The sequence below is a fragment of the Pan troglodytes genome, chromosome 10 (genome assembly GCF_028858775.2).
Source record: "Pan troglodytes isolate AG18354 chromosome 10, NHGRI_mPanTro3-v2.0_pri, whole genome shotgun sequence".
Taxonomy (NCBI): domain Eukaryota; kingdom Metazoa; phylum Chordata; class Mammalia; order Primates; family Hominidae; genus Pan; species Pan troglodytes.
In genome coordinates, this window is record NC_072408.2 from 109,414,118 (window position 1) to 109,438,260 (window position 24,143).

The 24,143-nt window shown below is 38.9% G+C and overlaps 1 long non-coding RNA gene across 1 annotated transcript in view; it reads left to right on the plus strand.

Annotated features, from left to right (window-relative positions):
• The first annotated feature begins 23,220 nt into the window (after window positions 1–23,220).
• The window catches only part of LOC134807595 (uncharacterized), a 95,693-nt gene continuing 94,770 nt past the window's right edge, over window positions 23,221–24,143 (plus strand). Inside the window, exon 1 of the long non-coding RNA XR_010148439.1 lies at window positions 23,221–23,390. This is a non-coding gene — a long non-coding RNA (uncharacterized LOC134807595). The remainder of the gene's footprint in view (window positions 23,391–24,143) is intronic.

Below are 24,143 nucleotides of genomic sequence, written 5' to 3' on the forward strand. Positions count from 1 at the left end.
AAGAAAGAAAAGCTAAGAGACATGGAAACTCGATCCAAAAGTTCCAGTACTCACCTAATAGAAGAATCATAAAGACAGAATAGTTAAAATAGAGGAGAGAGAATATTTAAAGAGTCCACCAAATAAAATCTCATATAAACAAACACACAAAACAACCCTTAGACTGTCATACACCTTTAGAATAGAAAAAGTAGAAAATTGATTCCTAAAAGCTACAAGGGCAAATGATGAGATTATCTCCAAAGGAATGAGTATCAGTTAAAATTTTTTTTTTCACTAACAATATTAGAAACAAGAATATGATAGAAAATATTTTCAGAATACTTGAGGAAAAACTGCCATTAAATCTGGAATTTAATAATCAGGTAAACTTTCATTCAAGTATAAGCATAAAGTAAAGACATTTTCAAACAAACAAGATCACACAAACTTTACCAATCAAGGACCCTCTCAGGAGGAGGAGGAAAACTATTAGTACTAGATAATATAGTCTAACCAGAAGAAAAATGAATCTAAGAATATAATAGAATATAAGAATCAATGATGAACAAAGGAAACACTATGAATACTAACTGTATTTTTAAAACCCCATTTCACAAAATTATTAAGTTGTAACTAAGGCTACATTGAGAGTTTGGGAATGTGTGGGTTAGCTAAAAGCAGTAACTACATGCTAAGCTTCTTGTCATATTTGGGCTGGGGGTGAATAGAAATGCTGACTAATTCTACATTATTTTGGAAAGAGAAACAGAATGTATAACTTTAAAGCAGTAGAGGGAAAATAGAACAAAAAATGTGCACAGTGTATCCAAATGCTCAAGGGAAGTAAAGCAATAATATGGCAAGAGAAAAACATAAATTAAGATAATAAGAATAAATGTAAAACTATCAACACTGAAGTATATAGGATCAAATACCAACTAAAGGACTTTAAATTCAATAAACAGGAATAATACAGCTTTTAGTCAAAGAGACAAGGAACAGGTGCAAAAGATGGTTATATACCATGCCACAAAGGAAGGCCTCATCAAGACTGACATTATATAAACCATGTTCACTGTATGCAGTAACATAAAACTAAAAGTTAACCATAGAGAAACTAAATGATCAGAATATTTTAGGAAAATATAAGTTGTCAAAATGAGCCCAACGCCATAGGCCAATAAACTAAAAGAAATTGAAACAGAAGCCAGAAATATTTCCTAAGAAAAGGCACAAGGCCTGGATGACTTTATGGGTGAATTCCAGCAAAACCTTACAGAATAGATAATTCCCATCTTATTCAAATTGTTCCAAACAATAAAAAAAGATGGGAAGCCAGCCAACATATTTTGTACGGCCAGCTTAACAATGATATCAAAACCAGACTATGTTCTAAGTGAAATTTGATCTATAATTTGCTTTTAGTTTTTGTTGTTGATGTGAATGGGAATTTTCTTTATATTATTTGTACCAATTGGTTACTGCAGCTTCACATACAATTTTAATGGGGTTTGATAGAAAGGAATTTTGTCCTTGAAGAGGTTTACTTGATTTCATGTTTAGTTTCAATAGTTCTCTCATACCTTCATGTTTATAGTAATATATATATAGTGTAGACATACACTCTGATTTATGAGCACTTATTTGAACAACAACAACAACAAAAGATGAGAAAGTCTCTAAGATCCCAACTATCATACATCAAAATTCTCTTTCATCTTTCTACATTTTACAGATACCTTCCGTATGTAAGCCATGGAGAGCTATACAGATGTTAGTCATTACAGGATGGTCACTCTGCTCTGACAGGCTTGGAAAACAGTTCTGTCTGTAATCCCTAAGAAGCATGTTTTCTTTTTGTAGTTCCTTCTTCTCTGCTAATGCTTGCTGGACAGAGAACTAATACTTGAGTTGCCACATTTACTGCTCATGTGTTACTGGAAGATTGAAGTGGCTCTGGCCAGGGGCACACACATTCTCAGAGCTATCACACCTTTTCTTGCCACTCATTGGCATTTACTTTCATATAGACTTGGTGTTGTAAATGGTGAAGTACCACTGCACTTCTGTGTAGCACCAGTCCTGGGTCCAAATTTTGACTCAATTGTTTTCTAGTTGTGTGATCTCAGGCAGTTTAATTGACTTCTCTGGACCTTAAGTTAAGCTCCCTATTTGTGAGATGGGGTTATTAAGACTATATCACAGGATTGTTAGGGAGAATATGTTACATAATATGTGCAAAATTATTTAGCATATCTTCTATTACATATACCTTGTACTCTGTATATGTTGGTTCCGTTTGCCCTTAAAATATTTACAGACAAGCTTGGATACAGATCACCTAATCAGTGTTCTTTTGAAAAATTTGTTTTGCAGCAGACCCGATGCGTTCTCTCAAGACTCCCAGGTTTCAAACTGGTCATATATTGAGGGCCAGTTACCTGGACAATGAGGGTAAATGGCAGTCTGTAATTATGATCTTGGTTTCTAGGTTGTTAGAGACTAATATTAATCCTCAAATTGTATGTGAAATGTGTTTATCTGGCTATAATTGTATCGTCTTCTTGAAAGCATTGATCAGCAATGCTAATTTAACACATATTTCCCCAGGGGAGTGTTTTTGAGCTAGTGGGGTTGCCAATTTATTAGTTAACTCATGCCACTTTCTTCAGAGCAGAAATAGAAACAGGAAACTCACAAAAAGTTACAGGTATATATTTTCATTTTTTTATCAGGTGAACAATTCAGTGTAAAGATAATCAGAGCATGCATTGTTCTTTGAAGAACATAGTGCTGTGTTGGTTGGCTGGCAAATGATGGTGAATACTACTCAGTTATGTGTAATTAAAAGCAGAGTGAGATACTAACACTAGGAGATAATAAAGCTGTTTTCAGAAAACAGATTCAATTTGAATAAATACATGAACACGTTATCAGTGAAATATCTTTGTGAAAGAATTATTTATCCTACTCTATCAACCTCCTTCAAAATCAAAGGATAGATTACAAGTGCCTTGGTTTTTTGTTTTGTTTTGTCTTATTAGTTTGAGTTTGCAAACCCCAAGAAATTCAAAAGTGGTACATCTTTAGAAACAACTTAAGAGAATCATAAGCCATGCTTAAGCTTGCTTTGTAGAATAATTTTTATTGTTCACAATGAAGATTATTTCATTCTTCCTTTTGTTCTTCAGTTGTTGGCTTATTTCGTCATAGTTGTTTAATGGACAAAGTCACATGTACAATTATTATGTAACAATAATACATAAATAACACAAAAAAGAAAATTTGTTTTGAATTTCAACCAATCAATTGACAAGTGAATTTTAGAATTATAAACAATGAGAAGTTTGTGATAAAGCACCTACTGAAGCAGAAAATTTTCTCTGACCTCTTCATGGGTGAAACTCGAGTGCCCGGGCACTAGAAATAGCCAGCAGCCACTTCAGTGCTGGTAGGGATGGACACCACTCATTTGGTCCTGCTGTGCTCCACCCCTCACAGGAAGGGGGAGAACAGGTGAACTGGAGCTGGGGCTAGCACTTTTGGGCACTGGCAGGAGCAAAACTCTGTGTGGCTCCATGGCAGTGTCTAGGGGGATTCTGGAGACCCCTGAAGCCCCAGAAAGAGTGTTACAGTCAGCGCTCTTTTAGCTTTACCATCTGTAGATGGCTTAAGTGTTCACAGTTCAGTGGAGGGTCAGTGTGACAGCCTTTTGCACCTGCACCCGAGTTCTTGTCCAACATCCAGGAGGAATGAGGTTGCACGAACAAATTGGAGATGGTAAATGTGGAGGATTTTATTGCCAATGAAAGTGGCTGTCAGTAGGAAGGGGAGCTGAAGAGGAAATGAAGTGGGAAGATAATCTTCCTCTGGAGTCTGGCCCCAAAGCAATGCCATCAAGCTGTCCCTCTGAAGTCAAGCCACTTCCCTCCGATGTCCAACCATAGTCTCCAATGTCCAGCTGTTTCTCTTCTCTCTGGTGGCTGAGCCTGGAGTTTTTATAGGCACAGGATGGGGGGTTGGGAGGGCCATAGGTGGTTTTGGAAAAGGCAACATTTGAGCTGGAAAACAGGAATGCATGTTCTCACTTTTGGCCACCATTCCAGGCTTGAGGGTGGGGATTTGCCCTCTTCTCCCCAGAATTTCCCTGCCTCCTGTCTGTATCTTTTCCCCCCTCTGAAGAGGCACATCTAACTGCAGTTAGAATACAGGAAGTTAGTTACTTCCTGCTGCCAGAGGGCGTTGTTTTGGGGAGAATGGGAGTCAGATTTCTTCCAGAGGTCTACCTAAGAGTTCCTAGCAAAAGGGAGCCATCGTCCAAGGCTCCAGTTGCCTGTTTAGAGTTTGATGGCTTATCGGTGAGAAGAAACAAGTTTTACAAGGTTAAGTATGCATGGATCAAATGTGTGTTATACAAAGAGGAGCTAAAAGGAGAGAATCAAGTGCCAAAGTTTACAGAAATAAGTGAAATATACTAACCGTTCTGAAAACAACATTGTACCCCATGATATAGAACAGAAAAAAAGTAAAAACAGCAAGCATAGGCAAGACTATAAGGAGGATATCCATGGAAGGTTAATTATTAAAACTTATCTTTTGTGATTTTTAGCTTGATGTCCCCCATCTATTTACATTGGAACTTTGGGTGCTCTTCTGGGTTGATGGCGATAACTGTCAACTTCCCAGGTCTTTATTTGGGTATAATAAATTTAAGAATCTATTCCAGTGACCTACTGTAAAAGACTGTGGTGACCACTTTGAGGAGGTTCTCTAAAGTACTATCTGGTCTCAGGGCCTTTTTCTGCAGCTTCCCCCTGATATCAGGGGCTTCCTGAGTAATACATTTATCTTTTAGGATTAGATGTTCCTCAACTGAAGCAGGAGATAGAGAGGTGTGCCTTATGAAGGCCTCTCTTATCCTCTCCAGGAAGGCAGTAGGATTCTCATCAAATCCCTGGACTGTCCTGGATAGCTTGGTATAATTGAGAGGCTTAGTTCTAATCCTGCGTAAGCCCTCTATTATGCACACCTGAAAGTAACTCCTCTTTCATTCTCCCATCTCATCACTGGGATCCTATCCAGGGTCATCCAATGGTACTGCTTCTCTTCCAGTTGGATAAAGTTCAACCCCTTCCCTGACACTATGTGTGATACAAAGCTCATCCCCAAATCCCTCTGCTGCTTGTAGAGTGGCCTGCTTCTCAGTTAGTCAAGATTTGATTCAAAAGTAACATAACATCTTTCCAGGAGAGTTCAAATAACTTGGGTTCAGCCGGGAATTCATGCTCATAATCCCAGCACTTTCGGAGGCCAAGGTGGGCAGATCACCTGAGGTCAGTAGTTAGAGATCAGCCTGGCCAACATGGTGAAAACCTGTCTCTGCTAAAAGTATAAAAAATTAGCCAGGCATGGTGGTGGGTGTCTGTAATCCCAGCTACTCAGGAGGCTGAGGCAGGAGAATTGCTTGAACCTTGGAGGTTGCAGTGAGCCAAGATCACGCCACTGCACTCCAGCCTGGGCAACAGAGCAAGGCTCCATCTCAAAACAGCAACAGCAACAACAATAACAACAACAACAAAAACACAAATACTTGGGTTAAATTCTGGAAAGCCTTTATATGTCTGTCAGGGTCATCTGAAAACTTGCTAAGATCCCCCTTAATTTGCCTTAAGTCCTGCAGAGAGAAGGGGACCTGGACCTTACTGGGGCCAAATTCACCAGGTATTTGTTGGAGGGGCAAGAGTGAGACTGGGGCTTGTCTAGGGTAAGGATTTCTAGGAGGGAGCAAGTGAGAGAGAAGCTGGAAAGGGAGAACAGGGTAGGCCCAGAGGAGCAGGGCTGGAGGGAACTGGCTCCCCTGCTGGAGGTGCCTCTGGGGTTTATTTCTTTAGTTCCCTGGGATTGCCCCTAGCAGCCTCTCCTGAGAGGGCAAGTAGGAGGGCTGGATCAATTCTACACTGTTGGCAAGGTACTTGCCCTTCAAGGTATCGAAAGCCTGCACATATGGGGCCTCAGACTATTTGCCTTCATGTTTACAGAAAAGGTCCAACTGCAGGATGGTATCAAAATGAATGATTCCTTCCTGAGGCCAAGCCAGTCCTTCCTGCAGATTATAATTTGGCCAAATCTTTGTGCAGAGGGCTATGAGGCATTTTTCTTCCAGAGTCTGAGGGTCAAAGCAGTCCCAGTGATTCGGGATACACTCCAGAGGAGTATAGACTGAGGATGGTGAAGATAGCTGGTTGGCCATTCTGAAAGACAGGGAAATAGGCTTCCCTCATTTTCCTTCCTTCTTTCAGTGAAAACTCAGGGTGTGAGGGAGAGAGAAAGCGGGCATCCCCCTTTTCTGTTTTGTTATCCCCAAGATCTGGCAACCTTACACGGACGCCACCCATGGGTGCCATTGCGACCTGCGCCCATGAAGCAAGGAAGGCCTAGAGACTACAAATTGTCTGCACTCACCCACGCCTCCATCCCCCCTACTGTCGGCAACGTTTGAGTTCCCTGGGCCTTATCTATGCCATGGCACATGGCCTCCTCCCATGAAGCAGGAGCTTAACTGGCAGGAATTGGTCCTGCCCATTTATACGGTGCCTGTTGCCTCACTTTGTATCCCTCAGATCTGGTTTTCCTTTCTAAGGCTTCAACCCAAAGTTTGGAATTGAGTTTGGGACAAAAATGGTATCTCAGGAGTGGCATGGATTCATTTGGATTAGGCCCCAGATGGCCCTTGCCAATTTTGCAGTCGTTAGCTGGTGGAGGTTATTCCTCTGTTGCCTCCCTATTATAAGCAGAGTGCTGAGGTAGAAAAAGAACCCTCTTGCATAGAAAAGGAAAGAGGAAAAAAACAGCTTAAGGAGAAGAACCCCTTGCCCTATGCAAATTGGTTCCTTTAATCACTGCATCCCTCCCCCAGTTCAGACCAAGCTGAACTCCTTGGTCAGGGGAGGGATGGCTCTATGCGCCCTTGGCAGGAGGGGGTGGTGAGCAGGAAACTCTGGCCAGCTGGCCACATGGGGTCCCTGGCCCCCAAGACTGCCCTGGAGCCCTGGCGGCGGCCGTGGTTCTCTCCCACCGCCTGTGGCCATTGGGAGTGGCATGTGCATGCTGCAGATGTGCCCAAGTGCCCCAGCTGGGAGGGGAGGGCGTGAAGACGGGAGCCACTGCGTGCCATGTGTGCCTGCAGCTGTTGGGGTTGGGGAGGGGATGGCATCTCCAAGAACAAATGGAAATCACATTGTTCTGAATTGCATATCTGATTGCTGGAGCCAACGCTCATTCTACTTAATATTTCTGCAGTTTGCAGCAAAACACTTAACATTATGAAAGGATAGGAGCCATTTCAAACTGTGAAAGAAGAAAGGAAAGGTACCATAGAAAAGTCTGGAGTTCTTGTCCAACGACTTGATGGGCAGTTGGGGACTGGATTTGGGGGCCTTCTGGCAACACTGAGGAGTGGCCTTGGCCAGATGCATTCAGTTGCCTCAGGACTTTATTCTGGTCCTATGCGACAGCAAGACTTCTGTGAGAGAAACAGAGCCAACATTCCTTTTACCCAAAAGATAGAGATGGCAGTGTTGCATCCTGTTCCCTGCAAGTGGCATAGCTCACAGGAAAGTCTGAGGGCAGGAAGAGAGAGATCTACCTTTTTGCATGTACTCACCCTTCTGATGTATTCCAGACAATCCTTCAAAATGAAGCAGGAAATTTTCCCTGACCCCTTTGCAGGCAGGAACTGGAGTGCATTAGTACTAGAACTATCTGGCTGCTTTAGTACCAGCAGGGGCAGACTCCACTCACTTGGTCCTGCTATGTTCCAACCCTCACACGATGGGAAACACAGGTGAGAGGGTGCAGGAGCCAGGATGAGCACTTTTGGGCATCAGCAGGAGCAAAGCTCCATGCAGCCCTGCAGCAGCATCTAGGGGGGCACCTGCAACCCTTGAAGCTCCAGAAAGAGTGTTACATTTAACGCTCTTTTAGCTTTGCTGTCTGTGGATGGCTTAAGTGTTAACGGCTCAGTGGAAGGTCAGTGCAACAGCATTTTGCACCCATACCCAAGTTCTTGTCCGGCATCCAGGAGGAATGAGGTTGCATAAACAAATTGCAGATAGTAAATGTGGGGGATTTTATTGCTGATTAGAGTGGCACTCAGCAGGAAGGGGAGCTGAAAGGGGACAGAGCAGGAAGTTCATCTTTCTCCAGAATCCGGCCATTCCCAGCTGGACTCCTCTCTGAAGCAATGCCATCAAGATGACCCTATGAAGTCAAGCTGCTTCTCTCCATGTCCAACCATAGTCTATGACATCCTGCTGCTTCTCCTCTTTGCCTCTTCTGCTGGCTGAGCCTGGGGGGTTTTATGGGCACAGGATTAGGGGCAGGGTGGGCCATGGGTGGTTTTGGAAGTGGCAACATTCAAGCGGGAAAACAGTAATGTGTGTTCTCACTTTGGGCCATGATTCCAGGCTTTAGGGTGGTGCACTTGCCAGGGACCTGCCCTCTTCTTCCCAGAATTTTCCTGCCTCCTTTCCCTATCACTACTACCGTGGCACTTAAGAAACTGAAAAAAATTAACTATAGTCACTAACCTACATTTTCTTTTGTGTAAGAGCTAAATTGTTACTAATGCATGCTAAACAGTAGACACTCAGAAATTTGAAAAATGATTGATTTATGTGTGTGTATTTATTAACAGAAATAATTAACATGGTTCAACACTCCTAGTTTACAAAGCACATTCACTGTCTCAATTTTGTCTTCACCTTTAACGCCCAGGGAATAAGTTCGGCAAAGTATTATCAACTCCATTTTCCAGCTGAGGAAACTAAGAAGGAAAAATTTTCAGTGACTGTCTTAAGGTCACAGTTAGAGCTTGGACCTCAAGTTTGCTGACTCTTTTTGCAAAACTCTGTTATTTTTCTCTTGTGTTTTGGGATTGTGTGGGCTAAATAGAATAAGGACAAGAAGGTCAGTTGAGAGTAATTTGGCAGTCTCCTGTAAGATTGGAAATATGCAAACTCCATGACCCTGAAACTCTGCTTCTAGGTATATACCCTAGGGAATCTCCCTAAAAGTGCACAAGGACACAAGAACAAGAATATTTATTACACTATTATTTGGTAATAGCAAAGTTGGAAGTAACTTAATGTCCATCTGTAAGAAAATAAATAAATCAACTCTGTTGTCTTCATATGATAAAATGCCACTTAACAGTTTAAATAATAGTTAGATTAGCTTCAGAAATGTTATACTGAATGAAAAAAGTAATTTTAGAATGATACATATAGTATGATAGTATTTATATAACATTTTTGAAAAGTGGAATGCTAGATACTGCTTACGAACATGTATGTTATAAAATAGAAAAACATCACTTCTAAGAATATATACCAATTTCAGTATAGTGTTTGCAAGGGAGAGACTGAGAAGGGGAACAAAAGGGAATTCAATTTTCTAACTCTTCAACTCTGGAATGTTCTCATTCCATTTTTTTAATGTAAAAAATAAGAAACAAATGACAAAATGTTGATGCTTCTTAATTTCTAGTGTTGGGCATATAGATATGTGTGTTTTACTTTCTCTTTTTATGTTTAATTTAGCTTTTTCAAAATTGAAGAGAAAAATATTCATTTAGAATAGAGGAGTACAGCAGAGTGGTTATGAAAATGAGCTTCAAAGATAGACCGGGGTTGAATTTCAATTCTGCCAACTTAAATGCTATTAAAGTGAAGCAGGTCTCCATCCTGCCGGATTTATCAGTGTCTTTAATATGCTGATCTGTGTTGTGAGCCTTTAGGATAAGAATATAACATTCAGAATTTCTCAAACTTATTTGACCAAGGAATGAGCATTCTTTGGGGCAGCATGGTAAAAGGTACCTTTACAGATAATATGTATTTATAGGGTAATTTGAATGATCAATTGTCTTTAGGCTTGAAAAGGTCTCCCTTCATCTCCTTCCTGTTTTATCAGACTTGTGTTTCTCTTATTCCTGCTATCTCTAAGCTTTCTTTGTTTACAAAGACAGAGAATCCATTCCCCTTTCCTCTACAACTCAACAAAGTGGCTGCTGAGAGGACAGATTCTTCTGAGTAGCATGGCCATAGGACTGAGTTAGTTTTTTTCAAGATCAGCATGATTCATTTGATGTGGGCAATTTCAAGGTCTTTTGAAAAATTCTATCTATGCTTTGGTAGCATTTGTCACTTCTAGCTTTGGCCAGTATCTATAAGGTGTCTGGGCACAGTATTAAATCCAATTCCCTCTCAGTTACTGAGAAATCTGTACTTATTTTATTTTTTTCAGGGTTCATGCTTCATATTAACATGAAGATTTGCTGTCCTAAAGTCCCCTGAAGAGTGTCTTATGCTATGGTTTACACCATACCCAAGGTGGCTTGTCTATTCCTTAGGAAATTCCAACCAGAGACACCTCAAAAGGTGTCACACATTTCACCCACAGAGCACGGTCTCATTCATACCCCATCAGCTCATCAAACTCTATAAGCCAATGGAGTTGGGTTTGAACCCCAATCTGGCCACTTACTAACTAGTTCACCTTGCTCCACTGTAGACTGTTTCTGCAACTGAAAGGAGACATTGATACCTCTCAGATATATTATAAAATCCAAGGCAATATTATATTTATTATACATTATATATATAATCAAAGACAGTATTATATATATAATATATTATATTTATAAAATATTGTCTTGGATTACCCTAGTTCTTGGATTCTAAGACGGAAGGAAATCTTTTTCACTTTCAACTTTTTCGAAATTGGGACACATCTTTAATTCTTGACATCCTACAACTCACCATCAGCCATGTTTTTTCTCACTTTAACACCATTGGGAAAAAAATAGATCTTTTGATAACTTAAGAGCTTCTTAAATTTGATGAAGAACAGTATTTGTTATCAGCCCTGTCTTCGCAACCAGCTCCTTGAGACCAAGAGTTCTTCCTTTATATTCCTTCCATCTTGCATGCAGAGGCCCACATCAATCAGTGAGAGCAGAGAATATACATTTACTTATTGAAACATGATGGGTATAAAGAGCAGCAGACTCAGAGTCTTGTACTACCCCTTGTTAGCCATTAGAGTTTAAAAATTCCTTAACCTCTTGTGGCCCCAGTATTCTCCATAAAAGGCAGAGATATTTTCCTGTCCTGTGTACTTTACAGAGTGACTATGAAAATCAAATGATATAGTGCATGTGAAAGCACTTTGTATATGACATAGGGGTACACAGGGCATTTGAGCATTTCTCAATATCACTGCTCAATTGGCAAGCTATTTCCCTGTGGAACCCTCTACACATTTCAAAGTGCCTAAATGTAGCCTAAAACCAAATTGTTTAACAATGGGATTTCTATGACTTCAAATAACTTATTTCCTTTTGCTCAAGGCTGACAGATTTCTGATACAATGCTTATTTTAGCCTTGGGTGTAATACTCAGCCTGGGTTTGGAGCAAATTGAAAATTAAGGGTTTTATTTCAGGTCCTGCCTCTGACCTTGGTCTCTATTTGACCTCGGGTAAATTCACATCTCTTGAAGGGCAAACTGTCCAGACAGAGAACGTTTAGCTGTGGTTTTCCTTGGATTTGAAACATTTCCCCCTGTGATTTGTGTCTCTGACATGGTCTCATTTTATATAACCCCAAATAAAGCCTCATTTGTTTCCCTTGGCTTATTTGAAATCACTAGGGCTACGTACTCCATATATTCAAGTTTTGCAAAATTCCCTGGGATGAATCCCTTTATATGCACCAAAGCCAGTTCTGCTTTGTTGATTAGCTTGGTAATCTTCTGGGCCTCTTTGGGGATTTCAGAACTTGTGTTCTCATGGTGAAATGTGCCAAAACTGGCAGATAGAAAATACAAATTGATCTTTATAACTGAGGTTCCTGCACTCATTTCCTAGAAGTTAAGCCCTGAGTTTTAGGTCTTTTTGTAGTGACCTAGGAGTATAGTATGAGCTATACTGAGGGCTCAGAGCTACAGTGACACCCAGCCAAGTGTCTTCTTCATTGAGGATGTGTAATTACCCCCAAAATACCAACTCCTGGGTTCCAAAAGCTATCATTAAGCCTTTTATCTTTTTAAATTGACAAGTCTGATAGGATTAGCCATAAACCAGAAAACATGTGTTTTTCTTTTAAATGTACCTCCGAGTTCACATACAACTTTCATTGAGCCCATCCCATAACCAATACTTTGCTATGAAAAAGACAAGCAAAGGGAGAATCCCAATCTTTGCCTTCCAGGAAATTTAGTTTGGTTGGAGAAATTTGACCACAGGAGATAAATACATTACCAGTTAATAGCACTGAGGTTTGGTGTGAAGAGAACTGTGGAATTGTCAAGCATCTGAAGGCCAGATCTGGCTGTCTCTATAGACTGTGGATAAAAACATAGTTATACTTTGGTATCATTCATAAACAAGCTTCAAAAGAATTATAACTGTATCATCTGGTGTGTATGTTTTCGTGTAGGTGAGTGAGTGTATTACTGAGGCATCTTACATGTTGAAAAGGCTTAAGAAAACCAGATAATCTGGACCATCATGATACCTCTCCAGTGCCTGGAAGCTGTTGATAGATGATGCATGTTGTTGATGCTTTGAAATCTTATTTAAATGTTTAGGTGGACAGATGGCCCAGGGCACTGAGGACAAGGAGGAGAATGATTAACATCCTGGCGTTCATTCTTACAATCTTCGAGATTCAGTCATTGGATTATCTGTTCTCTAAAAATTCAAATTCATTTGTACTCTGGCTTCTTCAAGAGAAATGCATCTGAGATCCGTCACACACTGTGACGAACCCTGTTATGGCCACCTTCAAAGACTGCATCCTTTTCGATCTTGGATGACTTTCTTGCCCTAGACCCAAGTGACCAAATTCATTATTGATGTGTTGGCAGATGTTTGCTCATACTCTTCCAGATTAAATGGGATTTAAATGTGATCATTCAGGTAGGCTGCTTTGAATTTGAAGGAGCATGTTTCTACTCTGTGGTGAAGAGGGGCTCTGTGTAGGCTTGAGAACAAGAGAAAAAGTTAAAAGCATTTTACAACACCCTTTTCTTTCTTGTTGATTTTTCTGAAGCTATTAAAAATTTTTTGGACTGCTTTGAGGAGGCCCATTCCTCCCCTCAAATGTCAACCCTTTTTCTCAATTCAGAATTTCTGGTATTTTCTTTTGGGACAAATATAATTCAGAACTGTGTCTATACAATCCAGTGAAGTGGGGAATTCCAGATAACTCAAACAATAAATGATGTTTCCCCTCAATGATCCAAATATTTTAGATGAATGTGTTAAAAATATTTTTGTTTGAAACTATCTAGATCAAGAACCCAATTCTCCACATTACTTTGCATAAACATAGGGTGTTTATATCTTTTTTAAAAGGTTCTTAACAATAAAAATCCAGCATTGGAGTTTTAATTCATTTTATTCCTGTTTCCTGTGGAAAGCATTCTGTGTCCCTTCTTTACCCCATTATATTCTCAGAAGCAGCTGCTGTTGCCTTGGCCACAATACAGCATTTATTTGCTGATTTTGGGACATTTATGTCCAAAGTTGGCTGAGCTGTGGGAATGCTGAACTTCTTGGAATACAAGCCTACAAGCAGTGGGTCATGGGCCTGTGAGGCACCTGTGAGCACACCCTTGCTAGTCTGTAAGCACAGACCCCTCAGTTTCCACTAACTATGTCCTAAACACAGAGCAGGCTCTAGTGGGCTTTAAGCACAACCGAGATGGGCAGGTTAAGGCCAGGACACACAGCTTCCATGAAGTAAGGGGTCTCCTCTGGACTTGTTCAAAGATTTAGAAACTCACTACACAAGCTCATTTGTCTGTCCAGCTTTTGGGCTTAACTTGGAAAATAGGGAGGCAATCCAAATGGACATTTCTAAAATTCTCTATTCTTGGGAGTTTTGACCCAAACCTAATCAACTACATAGGACTTCCCACTGGGCACTCATTAGTTCAAGAGCAAACGGTTTCCTATGCTTCCTGCCTTGGGCCACTGCCATAGTTCAATCTTACCCTGTCTAGAGAACCTTTCATGAACTGGGGAACTCTGACAGTGAGGCAGTGAAAAGTGCCACTTCTCTGTTTCAGGTCTGTGTTTAAAGCATTCAGTGGTTCACTATCTAAAAGTTCGTCTGTGATCTAGCCCCTGCTGACCACTCCCATACTTTGCCACTTCTTACATTGTATTTTATATTTCAGCAATTTCAAACCATTTGAAGTCCCCATACTCTGAAGCAAACTCAAGTTCTTTCTTGTCTTTCTGTCTTTGTTCAGGTGTTCCTTCTATCTGGAATATCTTCTTCCCAGTGACTGCTCATCATTTTCTTCCTGCACCCTGCTCTGCTCTCTCTTTTATTGTTAAGACCCTGCATTGGTATTATTTCCCCCAGAAATCCCTCATCTTTGTCAGTGGGTATGCACATACCACATCGTTTTATACCTGTCGAGTTGTGTGTCTGTTTCCCCTATTAGACTCTGAGATCCTCTAGAGTAGACACTAGGTCTCTTTTATCTTTATTTTCTCTGATGCCTGACTCAGAGAATGGAGCACAAGTGGAGACTCAAATAAACACTCAATAAATTGAATGGATAAGTAAGCATTCCTGGGTGGGTAGGGGATGATGCTTTTTGGTCAGGAGTTTTCTATTCAATGATGGGCAGAGAATAAACCACATCACAATAATAATAATGGTTATGTTCTATCTGAGCATCTATTACCTGAGAAGTATTGTCAATATGTGTAGCCTGTGCAAAAACACTATGAGGTAGACACTATGATTATCTCTATAAAACACAAGGGAAAGATTATGGTGGTAATTATGATAATTATAATAGAGATAATAAAGAACTTAAAATGTAAAGAAAAGGGAACTCCACAAGACAGAAGCTAAATGATTTTCTTAAGGTCACACATATTCACAAAAAGTAGAGCCTGGGATTGCTAACCAATGCCAACCTAATATGCTTGATCAATGACATATTATTTGGAGGCAGGTGTAGAAACTGGCCATGTTGGAGACCAATTGAAATCCCCCCAAATGCAATTGGACTTTGAATTACTCTACTGAGAAAACTCTAAAACCAGTAGAACCAATATATATTTCATTCAATTTGGGGCTGGCAGAGCCTGTGTACACATGGGCTCCAAAGGCAGGAACAGCTTGTTAATCTGGCATTTAACTACCAGAAATTTCTATTAACAATTATTGCTGGGAAGAGCAATTGGTGCATAATGATGGCCCTAGGGTATTGCTTGGTCATGAAGTGCCTCCTGAATCATAATAACAATGAGAATTATGTTCGGTCTAATTTTAGTATTGAGTTTTTACTGTCTTCGAAGTCTTTGGATGTCAGTAGTTATTCTCTGAATAACTTATATCTACTTAACTGTATTAAATATTTTAATAACCAGAAACCCCCCTAAAGAGAAAGTTTATTATACTTTAAACTTGACCATTATTTAAAAATAATGGATGTTGTTGTAATTTCTGAAATGTAAATTCATGAGAAAATATAAATTCATAATCACATTTGGTTATTATATACTTATCAATTAAAGGATATAATTTGCCCATGGATCACGAGGTCAGGAGTTCAAGACCAGCCTGGCCAAGATGGTGAAATCTGTCTCTACTAAAAATACAAAAAATTAGCTGGGCATGGTGGCAGGCACCTATAATCCCAGCTACTTGGGAGGCTGAGGCAGGAGAATCTCTTGAACTCAGAGGGCGGAGGTTGCAGTGAGCTGAGATTGTGCCACTGCACTCCAGCCTGGGTGACAGAGTGAGACTCTGTCAAAAAAAAAAAAAAGCACCTACCATGTGGGTAGCTACTGTGTTGGGTACTAGAGTTACATGAATGGCTAAGACAGACACAGTCCTTGCCTTCTGTAAGGAAGAAATTCATGAAAGTTTTTGATGCTAAAGAAAGGAATTTTGACTCTCAAAGGCTGATGCTATTATGGATAATATTAAGATTCCAAGTTTGAGTTAATAAATGCTACAACTGAACTAAAAGCCAACTGATAGATACATAAAAGAAAAACAAGTGATTAGATTTGGGGACTGAGAGGCATGAAAGTGCAGCAATTGCTTGGGATGCATGCGATCCTGTAATGGCAGAAATGCTGTGGTGAGACTGTTGGGGCCTAAGAAGCTTGGACTTTATTCTGTAGAATGGAGGGCATTGCTTTTGGTATTTTAGTCATGAAGCCTTTGCCCTTGCCTATGTCCTGAATGGTATTGCCTGGGTTTTCTTTTATGGTTTTAGGTGTTATGTTTAAGTCTTTAATCTATCTTGAGTTAATTTTTATGTAAGGTGTAAGGTTGGGGTCCAATTTCAGTTTTCTGCATATGACTAGCCAGTTTTCCTAACACCATTTATTAAATAGGGAATCCTTTCCCCATTGCTTGATTTTGTCAGGTTTGTCAAAGATCAGAGGGTTGTAGATGTGTGGCGCTATTTCTGAGGCCTCCTGTTCTGTTCTGATTGTCTATATATCTATTTTGGTACAAGTACCATGCTGTTTTGGTTACTGTAGTCTTGTAGTATAGTTTGAAGTCAGGTAGCATGATGCCTTCAGCTTTGTTCTTTTTGCTTAGGATTGTCTTGGCTATATGGGCTCTTTTTGGTTCCATACGAAATTTAAGGCAGTTTTTCTAATTCTGTGAAGAAAGTCAATGATAACTTCATGGGGATAACATTGAATCTATAAATTACTTTGGGCAGTATGGCCATTTTCATGATATTGATTCTTCCTATCCATGAGCATGGAATGTTTTTCCATTTGCTTGTGTCCTCTCTGATTTCCTTGAGCAGTGGTTTGTAGTTTTCCTTGAAGAGGTCCTTCATATGCCTTGTAAGTTGTATTCCTAGGTATTTTATTCTCTTAGTAGCAATTGTGAATGGGAATTCACTCATGATTTGGTTCTCTGTTTGTCTATTATTGGTGTATAGGAATGCTTGTGATTTTTGCACATGGATTTTGTATCCTGAGACTTTGCTGAAGTTGTTTATCAGCTTAAGGAGATTTTAGGCTGAGACAATGGGGTTTTTTAAATATACAATCATGTCATCTGTGAACAGAGACAATTTGAGTTCCTCTCTTTCTATTCGAATACTCTTTATTTCTTTCTCTTGCCTGATTGCCCTGGCCAGAACTTCCAATGCTATGTCGAATAGGAGTGGTGAGAGAGGGCATCCTTGTCTTGTGCCGGTTTTCAAAGGGAATGCTTCCAGCTTTTGCCCAATCAGTATGATATTGGCTGTGGGTTTGTCATAATTAGCTCTTATTATTTTGATATACGTTCCATCAATACCTAGTTTATTGAGAGTTTTTAGCATGAAGGTTTGTTGAATTTTATCAAAGGCCTTTTCTGAATCTTTTGAGATAATCATGTGGTTTTTGTCATTGATTTTGTTTATGTGATGGATTATGTTTATTGATTTGTGTATGTCGAACCAGCCTTGCATCCCAGGGATGAAGTTGACTTGATCATGGTGGATAAGCTTTTTGATGTTCTGCTGGATTCAGGTTACCAGTATTTTATTGAGGATTTTCACATCGATTTTCATCAGGGATATTGGCCTGAAATTTTTTGTTGTTGTTGTGTCTCTGCCAGGTTTTGGTATCAGGATGATGCTGGCCTCATAAAATGAGTTAGGGAGGAGTCCCTATTTTCTGTTGTTTGGAATAGTTTCAGAAGGAATGGTACCAGCTCTGCTTTGTGCCTCTGGTAGAATTTGGCTGTGAATCCATCTGGTCCTGGGCTTTTTTTCTGGTTGGTAGACTATTAATTACTGCTTCAATTTCATTACTCGTTATTGGTCTATTCATGGATTCAACTTCTTCCTGGTTTAGTCTTGGGAGGGTGTATATGTCCAGGAATTTATCCATTTCTTCTAGATTTTCTAATTTATTTGCATAGAGGTATTTATAGTATTCTCTGATGATACTCTGTGTTTCTGTGGGATTGGTGGTGATATCCCCTTTTTCATTTGTATTGTGTCTATTTGATTCTTCTCTCTTTTTTTCTTTATTAGTCGGGCTAGCTGTCTATTTTGTTAATCTTTTTAAAAAAACCAGCTCCTGGTTTCATTGATTTTTTGAAGGGTTTTTCATGTCTCTATCTCCTTCAGTTCTGCTCTCCTCTTGGTTATTTTGTGTCTTCTGCTAGCTTTTGAGTTTGTTTGCTCTTGCTTCTCTAGTTCTTTTAATTGTGATGTTAGGGTGTCAATTTTAGATCTTTCCTGCTTACTCCTGTGGGCATTTAGTGCTATAAATTTCCCTCTAAGCACCGCTTTAGCTGTGTCCCAGAGATTCTGGTACATCGTGTCTTTGTTCTCACTGGTTTCAAAGAACTTATTTATTTCCACCTTAATTTCGTTATTCACCCAGTAGTCATTAAGGAGCAGGTTTTTCAGTTTGCAAATAGTTGTGCAGTTTTGAGTGAGTTTTTTAATCCTGAGTTCTAATTTGATTGCACCTTGCTCTGGATAGACTGTTTGTTATGATTTCCATTCTTTTGCATTTGCTGAGGAGTGTTTTACTTCCAATTATGTGGTCTATTTTAGAATAAGTATGTGTGGTGCTGAGAAGTGTGTATATTCTGTTGATTTGTGATGGAGAGTTCTGTACATATCTATTAAGTCTGCTTGGTCCAGAGCTGACTTCAAGTCCTGAATATCCTTCTTAGTTTTCTGTGTCCTTGATCTGTCTAATATTGACAGTGGGGTGTTAAAATCTCCCACTGTTATTGTGTGGGAATCTAAGTCTCTTTGTAGGTGTCTAAGAACTTGCTTTATGAATCCGGATGCTCCTGTATTGGGTGCATATATATTTAGGATGGTTAGCTCTTCTTGTTGCATTGATCCCTTTACCATTATGTAATGCCCTTCATTGTCTTTTTTGACCTTTGTTGGTTTAAAGTCTGTTTTATCAAAGACTAGGATTGCACCCCCTGCTTTTATTTGCTTTCCATTTGCTTGGTAAATCTTCCTCCCTCCCTTTATTTTGAGCCTATGTGTGTCTTTGCATGTGAGATGGGTCTCCTGAATACAGCAAACCAATGCATCTCGACTCTTAATCCAATTTGCCAATCTGTGTCTTTTAATTGGGGCATTTAACCCATTTACATTTAGGGTTAAAAATTTTTATGTGTGGATTTGATCCTGTCATTATGATGCTAGCTGGTTATTTTGCCCATTATTTGATGCAGTTTCTTCATAGCATCGATTGTCTTTACAATTTGGTATGTTTTTGCAGTGGCTCATACCAGTTTTTGCTTTCCATATTTAGTGCTTCCTTCAGGAATTCTTGTAAGGCAGGCAACAAAAGCCAAAATTGACAAGTGGGATCTAATTAAACTAAAGAGCTTCTGCACAGCAAAAGAAACTCTCATCAGAGTGAACAGGCAACCTACAGAATGGGAGAAAATTTTTGCAATCTATCCATCTGACAAAGAGCTAATATTCAGAATCTACAAGGTACTTAAACAAATTTACAAGAAAAAAACAACCCCATCAAAAAGTGGGCAAAGGATATAAACAGACACTTCTCAAAAGAATACATTTATGCAGCCAACAAACATATGAAAAAAAGCTCATCATCACTGATCATTAGAGAAATGCAAATCAAAACCATAATGAGATACCATCTCACACCAGTTAGAATGGTGATCAGTAAAAAGTCAGCAAACAGATGCTGGAGGGGATGCGGAGAAATAAGAATGCTTTTACACTGTTGGTGGGAGTGTAAATTAGTTCAACCATTGTGGAAGACAGTGTGGTGATTCCTCAAGGATCTAGAGCCAGACATACCATTCAACTCAGCAATCCCATTTCTGGCTATATACCCAAATGATTATAAATCATTCTACTATAAAGACTCATGCACATGTATGTTTATTGCAGCATTATTCACAATAGCAAAGACTTGGAGCCAACCCAAATGCCCATCAATGATAGACTGGATAAAGAAAATGTGGCATATATACACCATGGAATACTATGCAGCCATAAAAAAGGATGCATTCATGTCCTTTGCAGGGATATGGATGAAGCAGAAATCTATCATTCTCAGCAAACTAACACAGGAACAGAAAACCAAACACCACATGTTCTCACTCATAAGTGGGAGTTGAACAATGAGAACACACAGACACAGAGAGGGGAACATCACACACTGGCGCCTGTCAGGGCATTGGGGGCTAGGGGAGGGATAGTATTAGGAGAAATATCTAATGTAGATGACAGGTGAATGGGTGCAGCAGACCACCATGGCTCGTGTATACCTATGTAACAAACTTGCATGTTCTACACATGTATTCCAGAACTTAAAGTATTAAAAAAAAACAAAAAAGAATAGATGGCAAATAGACGTTCTCCTGCGTGCCAATACATTGGTAATGTCATCTTGGGGCACTATTTGGGGATCTCTTCAGCACTTCAGAAAAAGTGCTGTGACCGATTTTTGAAATCCAATTATATAGTATTAGAGGAGGAACAGCAACTTCAATGCAACGAATGCATTTGCCACTCCATCTCTGGAAAAGCATCAATGGAAAAACATTAATCAGTCAATCAATCCATATTTATTGATAATCTTCTATCACTTGTATGAAATATTGCCCACAACTGGGGTTGGCACTATGGAAATATAAAGAGGATTATTAGACATTGTCCTTGCAATATAACTAAGCACAGTATGTCCATGACATAGATTGCAGTACAGACTCAAGAAGAAATGAAATCCTCACTTTTATTTTTGAACGAGGTTTTGATGTATGAAAATGTTCGTTTCCTGCAGGACAATTAGATGGAGAGCTAGAGAGAACTCTTGCATAATCTCTCAAATGTCCTGGTGACCAGACACGATCAGAGATTTGGGGAGGGAGGTCAACAGACTGAAACTATCAACCAAGCAGGTCCTGAGTAAAGTGCAGGCCAAACAAAGTGCACATAGAGAGGTGTGGGCTATGAATTAAGGTTTTAGGTCTCCAATTCCCTTCCCACTAACAGCCTTCAAGTTAAGGATCCAAAGCTTGAATTGGCTCTGACTGTGGATTGGCAGTTCACTTAGACCACTGGAGAGCTTGGATTTGTTTGCTTTAAAGTTTCCTCCAAGACATATTTAATAGGCAGATGTAAACCTATATGTTCTCCTTCCAACAATTCTTGGATCTTCTTGTTCCTTGATGCCTGCACTCTTTTCCCAGGGTGTCTTTAGCAACATAATCTTTCCTTTGCTAAAGGAGAAGGGCCTTTGGCTTGCATGCTTTCCCACCACCCTGTCAGTTATTACGTCTGTTTTCTTGAAATGGCTCACTCCAGCTTGCTTATTTATGATGGGTCTTGTGGTCAGCTGCAAACTTAGTTTGCAGTTTTTTGGGTAACACTTATTGTTTTCATCCGATTAAAGAATAATGCATGCCAATGGTTGAAAAATTGAAAAATACAGTGAAGTATAAACATGAAAATTCAAATCACTTGTAATTCCATCACCCAGAGCTAATCACTGCTAATGTTTTGAAATATTTTCTTTTAGGCTTTTTTTCTATGCATATAGATGGTGATTGATCATGTCTCCACGTCTTACTAAACAAAAACTTAAGGTCTATATAGTTTCAACTGATTCTGACTTTTAAAAGCAGTTCTTAACTAATGCAGGCACCTAAATCTTTGTTCACATTTTTCATTATTTCTGTAGGAATAGACTCTTGTAAAAGAAATTATGGTTTCAAGTCTATGAATATTTTTAATGACTTAATACAAATATACCAATTTAAATCTTCATGAGCATGATAATGCTAGCATCATTTCACTATATCCTTGCTAAATTAATAATTCTGTATTATTAATTTCAATTCAATAATTTAGTAGGCTAAAAATAGTATATTATTATTTTATGTTCAATTTTTTGGACTACTTACCAGTGAGTTTTATAACCTTTGATAGAGAATTGAGTCCAGAAATCCTGGCCCTTATTTGTCTGCATTTAACCTTCATTTATTTACCACTGATATTGAGTTCCTGGCTCCACTAAGTAGGGTCTATGCACTGTTGATGATCCATAAAACATGTTAACCTCCACACTACATGTTTTCTCTTCATTTAACAATCCTACATTCGTGAAATATTTATTGAAAAGCTACCATATTTTAGGCTTCTGAATCTAGAGATGGATGGATGAAAATTGAAGATATCTAACTTACAGAAATTCATAGTATAGAGGCAACACATACAGATAAGATGGGAAATAAAGTATAGTATTTTGATGTCACACAGTTACTGATTGTCATTTATGTACCTTAAATTACGCTAAGCAATAAGGATACCAAGAATTAACAAGATAGACATAGTTTTTTTCTTTACAAAGCCTAGATTATTGTTAGCTATACAGAACTGTATAACGATTATTATAATGTAGTGGGGTAACTTAGAAGCCGCTTAAAATAGTGGCTAAGGACCTGGCTCTGAATCCAGTCCATCTGGGTCAAATCCTGGCTCAACCACTAATTAGCTGTACTCTGTGATTATGGGCAGGTAAATTAGCCATTCTGTTCTTCAGTTTCCTCACTGAGAAAATAGAAGCAATAACAGGGTTGTTTCATAGATTCATGCAAAGCAGTTAGTGCAAGACCTAGCATGTAGTAGGTGCTCATACAAGTTTTATTTTATTTTAGAACTGTGATATGGAAAGCACAGTTTGTGTTGTTAGAGTATGTAGGAGGAGCACTTGATTTAGACTCATTGAGCAGGGGGCATCAAAGAAGATCCTTTAGGTGGAAGAAACAGCCTGAAACCTGAAAGATGAGGAGGTAATATGGCACATTTGAAAGAGTGCCATAGATGTGTGCTATGGGTGTAAGGGTATAGCTCACATGCAGAGAGAATAATATGTGTGAAGCCTCAGAAGAAAGACAGTGAATGGCTTTCAAAAAACTAAAAGAGGTTCAGTGTGACCAGAATACAGAGTTTGAGGATCTTTCAGTTATCTATTGTTATCCAACAACACATCTCAAAATGCAGTGGCTTTGAAATACAAAAGGCTGATTTGCATCAAGTAACTGATAATTTTGCATCAGAAAGCACAGAGACTAGAGGATAGTGGAATGACATCCTTAAAGCACTGAAAGAAAAAAAAAACTATCAACCCAGAATTTAGTATCCATCAAAAATATCCTTCAGGAATGAAAACAAAATGAAACCTTTCTCGGGTGAAAGAAAATGGAGAGAATTTGTCACCAGCAGACCTGCTCTAAAATAAATGCTAAAAGAAGTTATTCAGGATGGAAGAAAATTATACCAGATACTAAAGACTTCAGGAATGAAGAAAGAGCAACAGAAATGGCAAATAGCTGGGTAAATATAATAAGCTTTTTTCTCATCTTAAAATTCTTTAAAAATTTATATAACTGTTGAAAGAAAAATTTCTAACATTGTCTGATGGGATTTTCAGTCTATGCAGATGCAATACATGTGACAACTATAACATAAAGGGTGAGAGTAAAGGAAGCTATTTGGTTGCAAGGCATCTGTATTTTACTTGAAGTAGTAAGATATTAGCTCTAACCATACTGTGAAAGGTTAGGCATCAATATTCTCATCTCTACAGTAACCACTAAAACAATAATACAAAAAGATATATCCAGAAAGCCAACAGAGAAATTAAAATGAAATTATTGAACAGTATTCAAATAATTAAAAAGGCAGGAAAGGGGGAACAGAGGAACAGAAAAACAGAGAGGACAAACAGAAAAAAATAATAAAATGGTAGGCATAAATCTAACCATATCGACAATGTCGTTAAATGTAGATAGTTAAATACAATAATTAAAGGACAGAGATAGATTTTTGTTGTTGTTAAAAAAGACAGAACTATATGCTATCTACAAGAAATCCACTTTAAATATAATGTATATATTATAGATAGGTTAAAAGTAAAAGGATAGAAAATATATGCAAATACTAATGAAAAGAGAGCTAGAGTGAATATATTAATATCGGACAAAGTAGACTTCATAAAAAATTACCAGAGATATAGAAGAAAATTGCGTAATGAAAAAAAAGTTAATTAACTGAGAAAACATAAGAGTTCTAAATGTGTATATATAC